Raw genomic sequence first — 17,402 nt, forward strand, 5'->3', positions numbered from 1 at the left:
GTCCTCACTTTCTCCTTATGTAATACTAGTCCAGCAATATTGCCACGATGCACCACCTCCCTATTGCATCACTCATTAGCTTCTACAACATGGAGAAAGTGAGGGCTGCAGATGCTGGACATTAGAGTCGAGAGCGTGGTGCTGGAAAAGCATAGCCGGTCAGACAGCATCCAAATGAGCTTATTCCGGATGAAGGGCTTATGCCCAAAACATCGTTTCTCCTGCTACTTGGATGCTGCCCGACCTGCTGTGCCTTTTCAGCATCACACAGCTTCTACAACAAGTGATGTGATTAATTTGGATGTTAAGAACACCAGAAAAATGCTGCAATTTAATTTTAATATCTCCCAGGCCATTGGCTGCAGCACCCTGAAAATTGTTCTTTTTTGCCCTGTTTTCCAACACACAATGTAACCCACAAAATATTAGTTAAGTCGAAACTGGTTATATAATAATACTGATTGAAGTTTCTTTTGTGTTTTCAAGGGATGTTTTGAAAAGATTTATTGTTTTCCGAAAGGGAAATTTTTCTCATGTGATTATTATCAGATAATGTATAAAAAAAATTGGTTCTTTGGCTGGACACTGTGATAAAAGTAAACATTAATTCAACACAGTGATGCCTTCTGAATTATCCCTTTACCAACATAGAAAATAAAATTGTTCAAGAGAAAAGTTCTGAACTTTTTTCTGAACCATACAGGTCAAGCTAAAACACACACAAACTGAAAATGAGCTTCATATAAAGTCTGACACAGCTTTAATAAGCTGTCAACTCACAATAAATTTACAATTAATAAAAGGCCTGTGTGAAAGTTGCTGTTTCAAAACAATGGCAAGTGTTAAATTCTTTGTTATTCTATCGATTTCAATATTCTTGTTACTTGTTTTGACCTGTGCAAATTAAGTGAAAAGTGATATGGAGACTGTAGGCTGTATGTTCCAAAGATGGGCAATTTGTATTAACTAATATGTCCTTTTGATTGTCTGCAGCATGGGGAGTATGCTCAACCGACCAGTCCCTGTACAACTGGAAATGTAATGACCAGCATTAGATGTGTATTCTCATACCAAGCTGCAATTGCTAAATAATCTTGACTGTGCTAGGAATTACACCAGAGAGCAATTTAGGATTATCACACAGCCCAACAGCGTGATTCCTTGCATGTACTAGACACAGTGTTCAGACACAGCGCCCTATTTTTTGCATGGCTAGGGAATATGAGTAAATTTGCATACTTTTCACTCAAGAAAGAGTAACATTGACAGCCGAGCTTTGCTGCAACACTAACCAAGTAGTATCAACTTGCCTAGTTTGAATTTAGTCAATTAACTATGACTGTTAACAGTTTCTGCTCCACCTCCATGACAACCATAGACCAACCAATCAGCACGGTCTTCTGCATGCAGTATAAAGTGTTGCCTCCTTTCTAAGTTTGGTTTCTTGTTTTGAGTTCCTGGGGAATACAGACAAAGTGGTTCTACTTCCAAATTAACAATAGCCATTCCTCACAAGCATATCGAGCCATTAAAAATGTTAACAAAGAATTGGATCTGGAACAGATGTTTCACACAGTGTATAGTTCCCAGTAAGAAGCAATAACAACTGATCTAGAAATGTGCAAGCATTCCTGTTGCCAAAATTATCTGTTTCAGTAAAGAATTTGAACCGACACCTCATGTAGTCAGAATGACTTATTATCACATAAGGGAGAGTATAACCGTACATGTGCAGTGATCCACATTGGAAGACCTGGCATTTTATTTTTAGACTCTTTTGTATTTTTCCTGATGCAAGACAATCAAATAGGGAGCATGTTTTTCTTCTATAATGATCACAGTCTGTGATTAAATGTATTAAATTCACTTTATCTGAAATGTAAGCAAATGTAGCTGCATATGTTTGCATCTTTTGTAGCTAGAATGCACAAACAAGTATTAATATTTCCCTAAAGCAAGTGGTTTCTAATAACCATGCCATAAATAAAATTCATTATTCAACCTACCTTTAAGTTCTCGGGAAGCCCTTTGCAGTGTTATCATGATATAATTGACCTCAGTATTTGGTCATTATGATAAAAAGCACAGTAAGAACAATATGGCTGAGTGTTCATTCAAACCTTTTTTTTAAAGTTTCTTTTATTTATAAACCTAATTTGTTATGCAGATTTTCAAAAAATAAAAAAAATTCAAATGAAACTCCACCCTGGATACTATGTAATCTGAGCAAGTGGACTGACAGAAGATTAGATCCTTTGAGACAAGCTGTTGGTGATGTTAACTGACGTCAATCAGTCACTGTGATACAACTAGAAATTGGATCAAATTCTTAAGAAGCTCTCAGCTTTCCTTGTCTTATGAAAGTAGTCAGCTTCAAAAACAAATACAAGTTCACATTTCCTGATGCTATTGTTTCCGTTTGTGTAGAACGTAATGGGATATTAGAAGTATTTCATAATCAAGAATAGATTATGAAAAGGGAGAGGCTTTTCTGTGGTAATAAAGTAACTGGTACAGAGCATTTAACCCAGATCTTTTATGCCGTGCACGTGCCGGTCTGCAGAAATTCCATCTGAATTCTGCTTGAATGATTTGACAACCTGTTTTGAATACATCGTAATGAAAGGAAGTGTGCACTGACTGTCAGATGTTCTGCATCAGTAGTGAGAAGCATTTACGGTGTTCTTGGCCTGCTTCCCATTTTAATCAAACCTCGGTGCTAGGTTTAAGTTAGCAGCTTATGGCCTTCTACAGTGACTCTGCAGGGGACACAGTCCCTCATTTTTCTCCAAGAGGCAAGAAACGACCCCGGATTTTGAAGTCTTACAGGTAGCTTGATGTCATTGCAATTATGTCATTTACCTAATGCTTGCAAAGTAGAACTTCAGAACTGGAAAAGTGTAAAATTGTTATTACCATTGAATATTTTGTTTATTGTCATACTGAAGGGAGCAATTACTCAACTGTGCTCTATGTTGTTTTCATTTGCAAAACCTTTCTGAAGTATGTATTGTTGATATAGCGTAAAACTTATAAAAAATGAATTATCTATTTATTCTATGCATTAATGCCTTTTTAAATGATACATAGCATATGTGCTATCTAAAAACACTAAAATGTGTTTATTTAATCGTTGTCAACAAAATTAAATAATCTGCTGCTCAAGGCTTTGCGCAAGTGTAAAATTTGGCTGTTTAATGACAGATTTTTTATAGTGTGTGTGAAAGAAGGTTGGTATGGTCTGAATTCATGAAGTTTGCAACTCTGATAGAATCTGTGTTCTAAGTGCAGGAATAGGTTTATTGTTCTCATGCAGATGGTGGGAAAACTCACTCAACGGAAGCAACAGGACAAACAGCACCAGACCTTTAGTGTTTTTATTTTGTTTCCTGGAATGGATGGGATTGACAGATCCATCCAGTCAGATGGGCAAGTGAAGGATGGAGAATTGTGTTCAGTGAAATTTTGCAGCCTCCTACCAACTTGTGCAGCTTGTAAGAATGCTGATAGAATTACCTACCAATAACACCTCTTGCACAGATGTAAGGAGATATCTATTAGGTTGGTGAACATTATTCAAGTTGAGACAATACATAATTTCCCATTTTCTCCTCCTTTAATCTTTGTCAATCAGTTGCTGATGGTCGATGTCATCTCTGGTATCCCTGAAAGCTGCAATTTCTTTTATTCCTGTCACTCCATCTGAGACATGGGCATTGCTTTTAAACATTATTCCATTGCAGGATTTCATTCAGAAGTGGGAAAGGAAACAAAAATACCATCAAACAGGACTCAAGCCAACCTATCCTCCACCCTGCTATTCATTGAGTAGTACTGTCTCAGTTATGCATGAAGGCTTTTTCTGAGCTGACCGTTCTCTATCAGATAGGAGAACGTGCCACTGGCAGTCAAGGCTACTTTCTGTCCTAAATGTTAATGCCTCCACCTCCTTCTCGGTTAGTTTAGAGTCATCTTTAACATCGTCAGTTTGACATGTGCAGATGTATTGAGCGATAACTGATGACTTGTTTGTTCTTATCTCTGCATTTCCTTCAGCTCACTATCTACACTTCCCATGGTTTGTGTTGTTGTAACAAACTTGAGAATATTCAAGAATGATGTAGGGTGTTGAGAGCTCTGTTTGGCTACTGGCAGAATAGGAGTTTTACCCTTCCAGTGACAGTATCAGTCGAGATGTTTTTCATGTGACTCTGGATCCAAGACACATACTTTATCAGAGTTTGGATTTACAAATACTGGGTACAATAGGTTCATGGTTGCTAATGCAATGAGTGAGAGAGTGAAGATTTATCAAACGTGCAAGTTCCAAACCTTGTTTGGGTCCAAATTCAAATTCCTCAATACCCCGGTTGTGCCAGTTGCCAAAGGTATCCTGATGAATCTCTACAATAATGTCAAAATCATTTCCAAAAGCTTTCACATTGCTTCCTCCCTCAGCTATGGACCCATGTCCATGATGTTCTCATCAGGTTCTGAACCTAAGTCTACTCTCAATAGTAGATTCACTGAGGTGAATATCTTTATGCTGCACTGCATGCTGAGCTAGTGTATCATCTAAACTTTCAGAGGTCTAATCTTCAAAGGGGCTGCAGCTAGAGGGAGTTTGTGATATCTTATTCCTTCCTTTCTGTTCGCTTCAAACAAATGCACTGAAAAAGAGAGAGAATCATTTGTTAAAAGGCTCAATCCTTCATGTAAACATATCATGGAGTCATAGGGGTATATGGCACAGAAACAGATCCTTCAGTTCAAATTGACCAAATATTCCAATCTGACCTAGTCACATTTACCAGCACTTGGCCCATCTCCCTCTAGACCCTTCTTATTCATGGACCAATCCAAATGTCTTTGAAACATTGTAATTGTACCAGCCTCCACCACTTCCTTTAGCAACTTGTTCCAAACACACACGATCCTCTGAAGTTGCCCCTCAGGTGCTTTTTAAATGCTTAGCCTCTCACCTTAAATCTATACCTTCTAGTTTTGGGCTCCCCTACTCTGGGGAAAAAAGAACTTGGTTATTTACCTGATCCATGCTCTTCATTTTATAAGCCTCCCTAAGATCACCCCTCAGCCTCTGAGGCTCTCAAGAAAATAGCCCCATCCTGTTCAGCCTCTCCCTATAGTTCAAACTCTCCAATCCTGCGCAACATCCTTACAAATCTTTTCTGAACCCTTTCAAGTTTAACAATGTCTTTCCTATAGCAGGGAGACCAGAATTAAATGCAGTATTCTAAAAGTGGTCTCACTAATGTCCTGTGCAGCTGCAACATGACGTTCCATCACCTATACTCAGTGCTCTGACCAACAAGAGTAAGCATACCAAATGCCTTCTTCACCACCCTGTCTACCTGCTACTCCAATTTCAACAAACTGTGCATCAGCACTCCAAGATCTGTTCATTTGGCAACACTCCCCAGGGCCCTCCCATTAATTGTATAAGTCCTGCCCTGGTTTGCCTTACCAAATTTCAGCACCTCACATTTATCCAAATTAAACTTCGTCTGCCATTCCTCAGCCCTTCGGCCCATTTGATCAAGTTCCCGTTATGTTTTGAGATAACTTCGTTTGCTGTCCGCTACACCACCAATTTTGGTGTCATCTGCAAACTTACTAACAATCCTCCAACATTCACATTGAAATCCCTTATATAAATGACAAAAAAACAGTGGCGGCCCAGCAGGCCTCCAGTCCAATAACAATGCTCCACCACTCTCTGTTCCCAGCCAATTTTGTATCCAATTGGCTCGCTCCCCCTGGATTCCATGTGATCTAACCTTGCTAACCAGTCTAACATGCGGAACCTTTCTGAAGTCTAAGTGGATAATGTCTACAACTCTGCCTTCATCAAGCTTCTTTGTTACCTCTTCAAAAAACTCAATCAAGTTGTTGAGACACGATTTCCTACACACAAATCCATATTGACTATCCCAAATCAGTCCTTGCTTTTCCAAATGCATGTAAATCCTGTCCCTCAGGATTCCCTCCAACAATTTATCCACTACTGACATTAGGCTCACCAGTCTATAGTGCCTTAGCTTTGCCTTACCACCTTTCTTAAATAATGGCATCACATTAGGCAACCTCCGGTCTTCTGGGATCTCACCTCTGATCATCAATGATAGAAGTATCTTAGCAAGGGCCCAGCATTCATTTCCTCAGTTTCCCCAAAATTCTGGGATACACCTGATCAGGAGGAGATTTATCTACCTTAACGCATTTTAAGACGTTCAGCACCTCCTCTTCTCCAATGTGAACTCTTTTCAAGACATTACTATTCACTTCTCCAAGTTCTCTTGCTTTCATGTCCTTCTCCGCTGTAAATACTGATATGAAATATTTGTTTAGTATCTCATTCCACATGTAGATGGTCACATTGATCTCTAAGACGGCCTGTTTTCTCCCAATTACACTTTTTCCCTTAATGTATTTGTAGATCTCTTTGGATTCTCCTTAACCCTATTTGCCAAAGCTACCCTTTTGCCCTCTTATTTTTCCCCATAAGTACACTCATACTGCCCTTACACTCTTCTTGGGATTCACTTGATCCCAGACATCTATACCTGACAAATGTCTCCTTTTCCTTCACCAGAGCCTCAATATTTCTCGTCATCCTGCATTCCCTACACCTACTAGTCTTGCTCTTCACATTAATAGGAGGAAATGAGGACTGCAGATGCTGGAGATGAGAGTCGAGAGTGTGCTGCGGGGAAAGGACAGCAGGTCAGGCAGCATCCGAGCAGCAGGAGAATCGATGTTTCAGGCATAAGCCCTTCAACTCTCAGTCCCGACTCACGAGGGCTTATGCCTGCCATGTTGATTCTCCTTCACACTAATAGGAACACACTGTCTCTGATCTCTTGTCATCTTATTTTTGAAGGCCTCTCACTTTCCAATTGTCCCTTTAGCTGATAATAGCCTCCTGAAATCAACTTTTAGAGTTTACCTTACACTGTCAAAATTGGCTTTACTCCAATTTACAACTTTAACTTTTAGATCAGGTCTATCCTTTTCCATGACTATTTCAAAACTAATAGAATTATGATCACTGGGTATCAGTGGTGTCTGCATTGGTAGGGTCCAGCAAGACTCATAGGGGCAAGGATATTGGTGGAGGCAATATGGCGCTGAAGAGTGGGAACATTTGTTCCAGTGGCGGTGTGGTGAAGGGGACTCCTGCCTGGCCAGCAAACCCCATAGGCCATGGCAGAGCAATTAACAAGAAGCATTGTAAAGGTGAACACTTTTTCTTTATTTTTGTACCTATGTTTTGTTCCTATGTTCTATATTTTGTTTTCTTGTTGGGGCTGGAGAGTGGCGACACTATACAACACTTTTCATGGTATTTTGTTACGAGATACAAATGACAGTAAATGAGTTAAATATAACTTCATTGGGTATTCTCCCTGGTATATCCTCCCTATGTATAACCATGATGTTTTCCTTAACCTAAAACACCATGCCCCCTCCTCTCTTGGTCCCTGTTCTATCCTTCCTATAGCTTCTATACCTTGGAACATTAAGGTGCCAGTCCTGCCCCTACCTGAGTCACATTCTGTACTAACTATGATATCCCAGTCCCATGTTGCCAACTATGCTGTAAATTCATCTGCCTTACCTGTTTGGCCTCTTGCATTTAAATAAATGTAGTTTATCAGTCTTACCTCATTCTCTGCCATGCTCTTCCCTCCCTTCACTATTTAATTTGTTCTCTTTAACCTCTGTATGAGCTTCAGACTTATTTTCTCACTGTTGCTTTTCTCATTATTGTTTTTCATCCCAAGCAGTTACCTGCTCAGACTCTCATGAAAGACGTTTTTGGCATCTAGTTTCTATGTATTGGTGGGAAAATGGGACCTTCTATAGTAATGAGGTGAGAATAGAAAATATAATGAGATATTACCTCATTAATAATGATCATGAGTGATGATTCAGATAAGTTGTCCTCTTGTGCACACTAGGGTGATTCTGATCTCGACATCTAGGATTATATTGGAAGTATGACTCTGTGATCCCAACATCGAGAAGGACCTCACTCATCATCTCACGTGATTCTCCCAGACTTCCAGAAGCTTTTGATAAAGTTCCTCACACAAGACTATTTGCTAAGGTGGAAGCCCATGGAATTTAGGGCAAATTACTGACATGGATAGGAAATTGTTTGATTGACAGGCAACAGAGAGTTGGAATAATGAGTAAATATTCAAACTTGCAAGATATGACTGATGGTGTCCCACAGGGATCAATATTGGGGGCTTAATTCATTAATGACTTGGGTAACAGCACAAAAAGTTAAATGTCTAAATTTGCTGATGCCACAAAATTGGACAGGATTGTAGACAGTGTTTAAAAAAGCATAAAGTTATTGTAGGATCTTGAATGGGCAAAGCAGTGGCAGATGGATTTTAATGTAAGCAAATGTAAGGTTATCTATTTCAAACCAGAAAAAGACGGTTCATTATTTATTTTAGAAGGCACAAAGTGAAGTACATTCAATGTGCAATGAGATTTGGAGGTTGAGGTGCTAGTTCTTTACAGTCAAGAAGGCTAATGGAGTGCTGACCCTCATATCTAAAATGCCAGACCATTAGAACATAGATGTTCTGCTGCAGTTAAATGAAACCCTAGTTAGACGACACGTAGAGTACTGTGAGCAGATTTGGGCACCACACCTTAGGAAGGATGTTTTGGTCCTGGAGGGAGTTCCTCACAGGTTCACAAGGATGATATCTGGACTTCAGGGGTTAAGGTATGAGGAGAGGTTAGAAAAATTAGGCCTTCTGTACCATTTAGAAGGTTAAGGGGAGATGTAATTGAGGCCTCCAGGATACTAACAGGTAAAGATAGGTAGATAAAAATGAACTATTTTGACCAGTTGAAGTCTCTAGAACTGGGGCACAGTAGAAGAATTAGGGTCAGGTCATTCAGGAGAGATGTTAGGAAAAAAACGTTTACATGTAAAGAGTAGTGGACACTTGGAATTCTCTTCTTTAGAAGGCAGTCGATGCTAACTCAGTTGTTAAATTTAATTCGGAAATAGACAAATTCTTATTAAGAGAAAGTGGAGAGTCAGAATTGGAAAGACTGGTACTGGAAAAGGCCCAGCGGATCAGGTAGCAGCCGAGGAGCAGGAGAATCAATGTTTCAAGCATAGGCACTTCATCAGGAATGTGGAGGAGGAAGAGGGCTGAGAGATAAATTGGATGTGGGGTTGGGGCTGAGGGCAAGGTAGGTGGGATGGCAATAGGTGGATGCAAACAAAGGTGTCAAGGGATATGAGCCCAAGACAGACATATGTAGTTGGCCACCCATCAGTCATAACCTTATTGAATAGCAGGCAAGTTCAAATGGTCAAATGGCTTACTTAGGTTCTTATGTTCCTAAGTCATGCACCTAATAACTACAGCATATATGTGCAGTGAGAGAGCCCTGACAGGCAGCCTGATCCACACCGTGGCCTGGGTGTCTATCCCTGTGCAGTAACTATACCCAATGTCGCTGTACACTCCTGGTTCTGTGTGCCCTGGGTTTGCAATGTGAATTCATTAGAGAGATGCCAGGATAGTGGTGGCATGACTCCTGAGAGTTGAGTGCCAATAGCCATGGTGAAAGTAGTGTGCAGTTGGTAATCCTTGTTCTGCAGTTTGCCCATGAGCAAGGCAAAGGCCTTTGAGAGGAGGCTGCGAGATAAACCCTCACTCTGATTTTCATATTGAGATTTACTGATAGCTGGTTTGTTTGGCAGGTTTTGTCAAATTGCAGCCAGAATATTTTGGACTGTCAATATGAACCCTAACATTCATGCATCATCGTAAATTGGCAACTCCTGGCTCCTGGTGAGAATTGTCAAAATAACCGCTTGTGCAAAGAGTAGAAGATGGAATAAGATGACTTTGATGTTGAGATACACCTCGTCGGATTTCTCATGCAGTTCTGCCACACATCTCACTAAGGTTTGGTCAGGGATAGTCAGCTGGCTTTGCCATATGGAGGTCATACCTAACAAATTTGACTTTTTCAGTGAGGTAATCAGGTGTGTTTAAATCAGGATAGGGTAGTTGATGTAGTTTATATGGTTTCAGCAAAGCTTTTGACAAAGTCCAATGTGGGAAATTGAAAAAAAAGATAAAAACACATGGAATCTAGGGTAACTTGGATCTAAAATTGGCTTAGTGACAGTGTCTTAGAAGATAGAGGGTGGTGGTAGAAGGGAGTCTGCGTGACTGGAGGCTGGTGTCCAGTGGCATATCACGGCAATCATTGCTACATCCTGTATTGTTCATTTTATGTGTAAATGATATTGAAGAAAATGTGAGGGAGATGATTAGTAAGTTTGCGGATGATACAAAGTTTTGCCAAGTGGTTAACAGTGAGGATATAGATGGATTGGTCAGATAGGCAAATCAGTGGGAGATGAAATTTAACCCTGATGAGTGTGAGGTGATGCATTTTGAAAGAAAAATTACAAGACAAGGGAGTACTCAGTGAATGGCAAGACACGAGGAAGTTAAGAGGAACAGAGCATCTTGGAGTTTTCATCCACAAATCCTTGAAGACAGAACAAGCTAATAACATGCTTAAGAAGGCATACAGGGCATTTAGCTTTATCAGTTGAGATTATACTGATAGATTTTAAGAGCAGAGAGATGTTTTGGTGCTGTACAGAACTTTGGTTAGGTCACAGCTGGAATATTACGTTTCCACACTGTAGGAAGGATGTGATTGCATTATAAAGGGTGCAAAGCAGATTGGCCAGGATGTTTCCTGCTATGGAGTAATTTGGATGTGAAGACAGGTGGATAAGCTCAGATGTTTTACTTGGGGGCAGAGAAGGCTGAGAGAGGATGTGACTGGGGTGTATAAAGTGAGACAGGATGGATAGAAAGCAAAAATACAAAGCACTTCAGACGCTGGAAATCTGGAACAAGAACAGAAATTACTGGAGAAACTCAGGTCTGGCAGCATCTGTGGAGAGAAAACAGAGACATCATTTCGAGTCCACTGCATGGAAAAACATTTGACATATCTTAACATCCAAGGCTATGGGCCAAGATCTAAAAAGTGGTATTTATGGAGATTGAGGGGGCTTTTTTTTTGTGAGTGCTGACTGACTGGGCCAAAGTGCCTCTTCTGTCCTGTATGATTCTGTGATTGTCTATGACGCTCAGACCCTGAAAGATTCCACCCTCACTCTTTTCCTTTTTAAGTACTTATAGAACTGGATGGCTCTTTCCAAAGTGATGTGTTTCATTGTATTTCAAGCTCGTGTATGAGAACCAGGAAGTCTTTCAGACGTTCATTTTTATACATGATTCCACTGTGTATAAACAATATTCATGGCTCACCAGGCCACATTGACATGAAAAACACATTATGACTCACTTTGGAGCCTTTTACTGGTCAGGCCCAAATCAATTACAACCAATATTTATGATTACCTGAAGTGTAAGAACAAAGTTACTTGAACTTAGGAAATGTACTTTAAGATCCTGATGAAGACCTCGACCCACGGGAGGGGTCCCTTGGTTCCGAGATCGATCAAATAAACACCAACAATTCAGTCTGGTTCTGCAAGATCTCACACTTTATTACCACGGCCAGGCTCACATTGTCCAGCAACACAGAGGATAAACACTTTTGTGTTCCTTGGAGAAACTGCGCAAATGGCTTAAAACAAAGACAATTTTTATATGGTTCTTAAGGAATAGTACAGCCGTAATTACAGAGCGAATCCAATAAAATACAATAAAATGGTATTATAGATATAAGGTTAAGCCAATGATACTTCCTAAGAACTAACTTCGTTTTGCACATTTTATCTCTCAGCACCTGTGTCTCCAAGGTTAGCTCGAATGGTTAGTAATGTCCTATCTAGCTTAGTTAATTCCAAAATGTGAAGGAAGCATTGTCTGTTAATCTTTGGTTCAGATAGTTCAGGAATGCAGCTTTTAGCAGAGTTAAAACCCATTTTAAACAGAGTTGTCAATTTGCAGCTTAGAAGCCATTTTGTTATGTTACTTGCATTAAGAAGCCATTTTGTTGTTAGTAAGGGCATGTATTAAATGGTTGCTCCTGACAACAGCCTAAATTCAGATTTTAATTCCTCACTGCATGAATGGTCTGTTAACTTTCAATCTTATTTATAATTAGAATCTGAGGAAATGCAGGCATAAAATTTGTTTCTGTTTCCTGATATTCCCTTTAAAATTAATAATTAAACAATTAAATGACATGTTATTCTTTCACATTTTTAGCCAACAGTTGGGTGGTAAATCTTTTACAAGTTGGTGTAGGCAGAAAAGTGCCCTGATCAGGTAAGGAGGCAGCGCAGAAGGCACGGTGAGTTAATAGTGCCACAGATTGCCATGTGTGCTCGCGTGTTGAGATGATGTTGCAGGCAATGGTGAGAGTGGAAAAGCAGGAGCCTTGTCAGGAAGTGCATACAGGAGCTGAGAGAGAGTGAGTGTCAAGTGTTGGGGAGAAATGGAGGAACATATTCTGGCTGAGTGGAGAAGGACATTAATCTTCTTCCCGCAGGGCTGGGAGATAGTGACGACTGCAGATGCTGCAAAGTCAGATTCAATAAAATGTGGAGCTGGAAAAAGCACAGCAGGTCAAGCAGCATCAGAGGAGCAGGAAAGTCAATGTTTCACGCAGGACGCTTCATCAGGATTGGGGAGGGAGGAAGGGCCTGAGAAATAAATGGGGGGGTAGGACTGGAGGAAATGTGGGTGGAATGGTGATAGATGGCTGCAAGTAGGAGGAGGTGGCTGTGATTGGTCATTGGGAAGAGTGGAGTGGATAGCTGGGAAGGAAGATGGACGGGTGAGGTCAGGTCAAGAGGACAGGGCGGAGGGGGAGGGCTGGCCCTGGGATGAGGTGGGGGGAGCGGTGGGGTGATTTGGAAACTGGTGAATTTTACATTGATGTTGCAGAGTTGTAAGCTGCCGAGGCAGAAGGTGAGGCTTTCTTCTTCCAGGTTAGGCATGTGGCCTTATTTAGACAGTGGAAGAGGTCCAGGATGGACGTATCATTGGGGGAGTGGGCAGAGAGTTGAAGTGGCTGGCAATCAGGAGGTGGAGTTGATTGGAATGGCGGACCATAAATGTTCCCTGAAACGGCCTGATGTAGAGGAGACCACATGGGAGTAACGGATGTCGAGGAAATTCAGGTGAATCTCTGCCGGAGTTGGAATGGGGCCTTAGACAGAGGTAAGAGGGGAAGTGTGGGGGCAGGTGTGGCAGTTCCTATGGCCACAGGGTAAGGTGCCTGGTGTGAAGGAGAGGCTGGTGGGGAGTGTGGAACTAACGAGGGAGTCGCAGAGGGAATGGTCCCTACAGAAAACAGATAGTGGTGGGGAAGGAAATTTAAGATATAAAAGAGACCTAAGGGGCAACATTTTCACACAGAGGGTGGTATGTGTATGGAATGAGCTGCCAGAGGAAGTGGTGGAGGCTGGTACAATTGCAGCATTTAAGAGGCATTTGGATGGGTAAATGAATAGGAGGGGTTTGGAGGGATATGGGCCAGGTGCTGGCAGGTGGGACTAGATTGGGTTGGGGTATCTGGTCGGCATGGACGGGTTGGAGCGAAGGGTCTGTTTCCATGCTGCACATCTCTATGACTCTATCTTCCTGGCAGTGGGGTCTGACTGCAGGGGACATCTATGGTCCGCACACTCCAATTTACCCCACTTCCCGGTTACCGGCCATTTCAACTCTCCCTCTGGGAGGTTTCAGTCATATACCACCCCATCGAAAAGGTACACCACAAAATGTGGACTGGAGCACCCTCTGTTTGCCATGTTTGAGGCAAGTGCAAGGCAGCTCTGGACTGACACTGCTGTCAGGGTACACAATGGGCTTTTAAATATGTTGCTGGTGACAGAAATGACAGTGAATTCCAGGATCTCTAGTGAGTAGTCAATTGCTGCAGGAATGGCATGTAACAATATGGACCAGAAATTGGATGTGATACTTGCCTTGAGGGCTGAAGCGCTAATTAATGTGACGACTTTGGTAAGATGCAGTGACAAAACTTGCTTGGCCCTGTGGCAAAAATCACTCCACCAAACTCAATGCGATTTGACCTAACTGAAAAGTTGTAAGGTTCAACCTGTAGACTTATTTGCATGTTAAGGACTCTGTGTGTTATATAATTACTGTCATTTTAGATCTGGTACATTCTTCATGGCGAGACCTCTACCAATCAGAGTGTACTTGTCAACTAATCAGCATGCTCATCTCATACAGTATAAAATTGATGTCCTTTTGAATGTCCTGATCAGTGCAAGATGAAAAGTTTTGATAGCCTGTTTCTCTCTGAAGCAGTAGTCAAGTTTCAGTTTTATCCAGGCTGAATCATAAACTGATTAGTAAATGGAATTGATACATGTTGCCTCATTGCAAATTGCATTATATCTGTCTCTGTTTTGACATCACCACAGCTTATATGGGAGGCAAGATTTTAGATTAAGGTGTCCTTCTACGTAAATCGTAGTGCATCAGGCAATTTCTTTTGTAAATTAGATTATCTAGGGTAGAAATGCAAGAGGTTTAGATTGAGGTAAGAAATTTTACAGTCAGTATATTGACGAATCAGTTGTGTTCAGATTAGTTGTCTGCATTGCTTAATGATCTTAATAACTAGGTCTAACCACGTGATTACTCCTCTATATTTCTACTGGCATTTTCACCTGAGCAATTCAGGGTGAGGTAGGTGAACAGTGTTGAGTCTAATTTTCTTCTTTTTTCCATTGGCTATTGGACAAGGTTTCAATATACAGTATCCATAATTTCTAAATGTCTTGTACAAAGGTTACATTCTGTTTGCTAAGGTTTATCTGGATTAGGGACAGCAATGCAATAAGTTTGTGTAATTATCACCCTTTCTTCAAAGTGTTCACCAAATTGATTTCTAGGATGAGAGGGTTGAATTTTGATGAATGGATTGGAATTTACTGGAATTTAAAAGAACTAGAGGTCTCAGTCAAGTTTGCAGAATTCTTAAATGACTTTACAGGATAAATGCTGTTTCTCTGTGAAGACGATAAGACCAAAAGATTTAGGAGCAGTATGAGGCCATTCGGCCCATCAAGTCTGCTCTCCCATTCGATTATGGCCAACATGTTTATCAACTGCCTTCTCCCTGAAACCCTTGATCCCCTTACCAATCAAGAACCTATCTATCTCTGTCTTAACTTCTCTCAAAGACTTGGCCTCCACAGCCTTCTGCGGCAATTAGTTCCACAGATTAACTACCCTCTGGCTGAAGAAATTTCTCCCCATCTCTAAAGGGTAGTCTTTTCATTCTGAGGCTGCGGCTCAAGTCCTGGTCTCTCTTACTTGTGGATACATCTCCTCCACTTCCACTCAGATTTAAATTTAACAACTGATCTAACATCAACTCCATTGGTGGAAGAGAATGAAAAACCTCCATGATCCTTTGTCTGTGGAAATGCTCTGTAACATCTCTCCCGAATGTTCTGACCCTAATTCTCAGACTATGTCTCCCAGTTCTAGAATCTTCAACTGTGGAAATAGTTTAATTTTTTTCTTTGTTTTTTTCCTGTTAATATTTTGAAGACTTCAAACAGATTACCCCTTAAACTTCTGAATTCAAGAGAAAACAGGTCTAATTTGTCTAAATTCTCTTCACAGTTGAACTTACGTTGTAGTGCCTGCAAGGCCAAAATATCCATTCTAAGGCTATATTGTGAATCAGTGAATCATGGAAGGATTACATGACAGCAGCAAGCCATTTGATCCGTAGTGTCTGTGCTGTTTCTCTAAAGGGCATTGTGCCATTTCTCCCTTCTCCCTGTAACTCTTCACATATTTCCTTTTAAAATATTAATCCAGTCTCTATTGAAATTGCTCCATAACATTCTCAAGCAATCCAGTTTTCCTTAAGTTCCATTGCTGGATTTCCCAATTATCTGGAGCCTGTTTCCTCTGATTCTTAGTTCTTCCACAAATTAAAATAGATTTTTACCCACCTACTCTGACTATAGTCTTCATGACTTGAAAAATGGAGAAAGTGAGGACTGCAGATACTGGAGATCAGAGTCAAAATGTGTGATGCTGGAAAAACACAGCAGGTCAGGTAGCATCCGAGAAGCAGGAGAGTTAATGTATCGAGCATAAGCCGTTCATCAGGGATGTGACTTTTAATGTCTCTATCAAGTCTCCTGTCCACCTTCTTGTCTCCAAACAAACATCAATCCCAATCTCTTCAATCTATCCACTCAACTGAAGATACTCATTAATAAAACTGTTTTCAGGATTTTTTTTGTGCACTCTCTCCCTAGTCCCTTCACATCTTTCTCAAAATGCGGCACCCAGACCTGGAGAGAATGCTCCAGTTGAGGCATTCTGTGCAAAGTTAACATGACTTCTTTGTTCTTGTACATAATGTCCCTGTTAATGCCTAGGATGCAGTATGCTTTATCAGTCACTCTCTCAACCTGTCCAGCCACCTGAAATGACTTACACACATGTATACTAAGGTCCCTTCATTTCTTAACCCCCTTTATGACTGTATCCTTTATCTTCTGATGTCTTTCCACAATCTTTATACAAAAATGAATCACATCACTCTTTTCTGCATTAGGTTTTATCTGGTACTTGTTCATTCATTTCACCAACTTCTCTGTGTCCTTTTGAAGTTCCACACTGTCTTCCTCACTGTTCACAATGCAGATTATGATCTGCAGAGTTTAAAATTGCTCTGTCCATCAAGGCCTAGGTCATTAATTTATGTCAGGAAGAACAAGGTATCCCAACATCCATCCCTAGGGACATCCAGCTATCATGTGGACTTAAGAAAAATCTGGCATTAAATACTGCATGTGGGTTAATACTGGTAGAAATTTCTGACTTATGTCAATATTATAATTGCTCAGTGGTAGTGAGCAGCTCGTTTTAAAAAAAAGATGAAATGGGGGAGTGTGCCTGCGTCATATTACAATATCATGACGTGAACAAACTAGACGTTACTGATACTTAGTGGGACTGAGAATGTTATTCACTCTATTTCTGACTCATTTTGAAAGCCACCTAATTGGGAACATCTCATTGTGTTATTTTACTGGCTCATGCAACTGAACGATGGATCTCAAAACAAAGAAAATTTTCAAAATACTGCTTTCCAGCTCTGCAATTTAGACAATCCCATTGATCACTCTTTACTGACCCTTACATATTATTAGCTCACAGTAGTTCCCACCTCACTGCTTTGATGGAAAACTCACAAATGTACACTTGAGGTTGGATTATGTCTCTTTGCTCATATAACATAGGTAAAAAGCAGTGAAGAGATCTGTCAGCCATATTAGATGACAAGCAGGCTTGATGAGCTAAATGGACTCCTCCTGTTCCTGT

At 40.6% G+C, this 17,402-nt stretch overlaps 1 protein-coding gene across 1 annotated transcript in view; it reads left to right on the forward strand.

Annotated features, from left to right (window-relative positions):
• pde4d (phosphodiesterase 4D, cAMP-specific) overlaps positions 1 to 17,402 on the forward strand; it is a 1,329,084-nt gene that overhangs the window by 1,005,720 nt on the left and 305,962 nt on the right. The window lies entirely within an intron of this gene.

Source organism: Chiloscyllium punctatum, chromosome 1 (genome assembly GCF_047496795.1).
Source record: "Chiloscyllium punctatum isolate Juve2018m chromosome 1, sChiPun1.3, whole genome shotgun sequence".
Taxonomy (NCBI): Eukaryota; Metazoa; Chordata; class Chondrichthyes; order Orectolobiformes; family Hemiscylliidae; genus Chiloscyllium; species Chiloscyllium punctatum.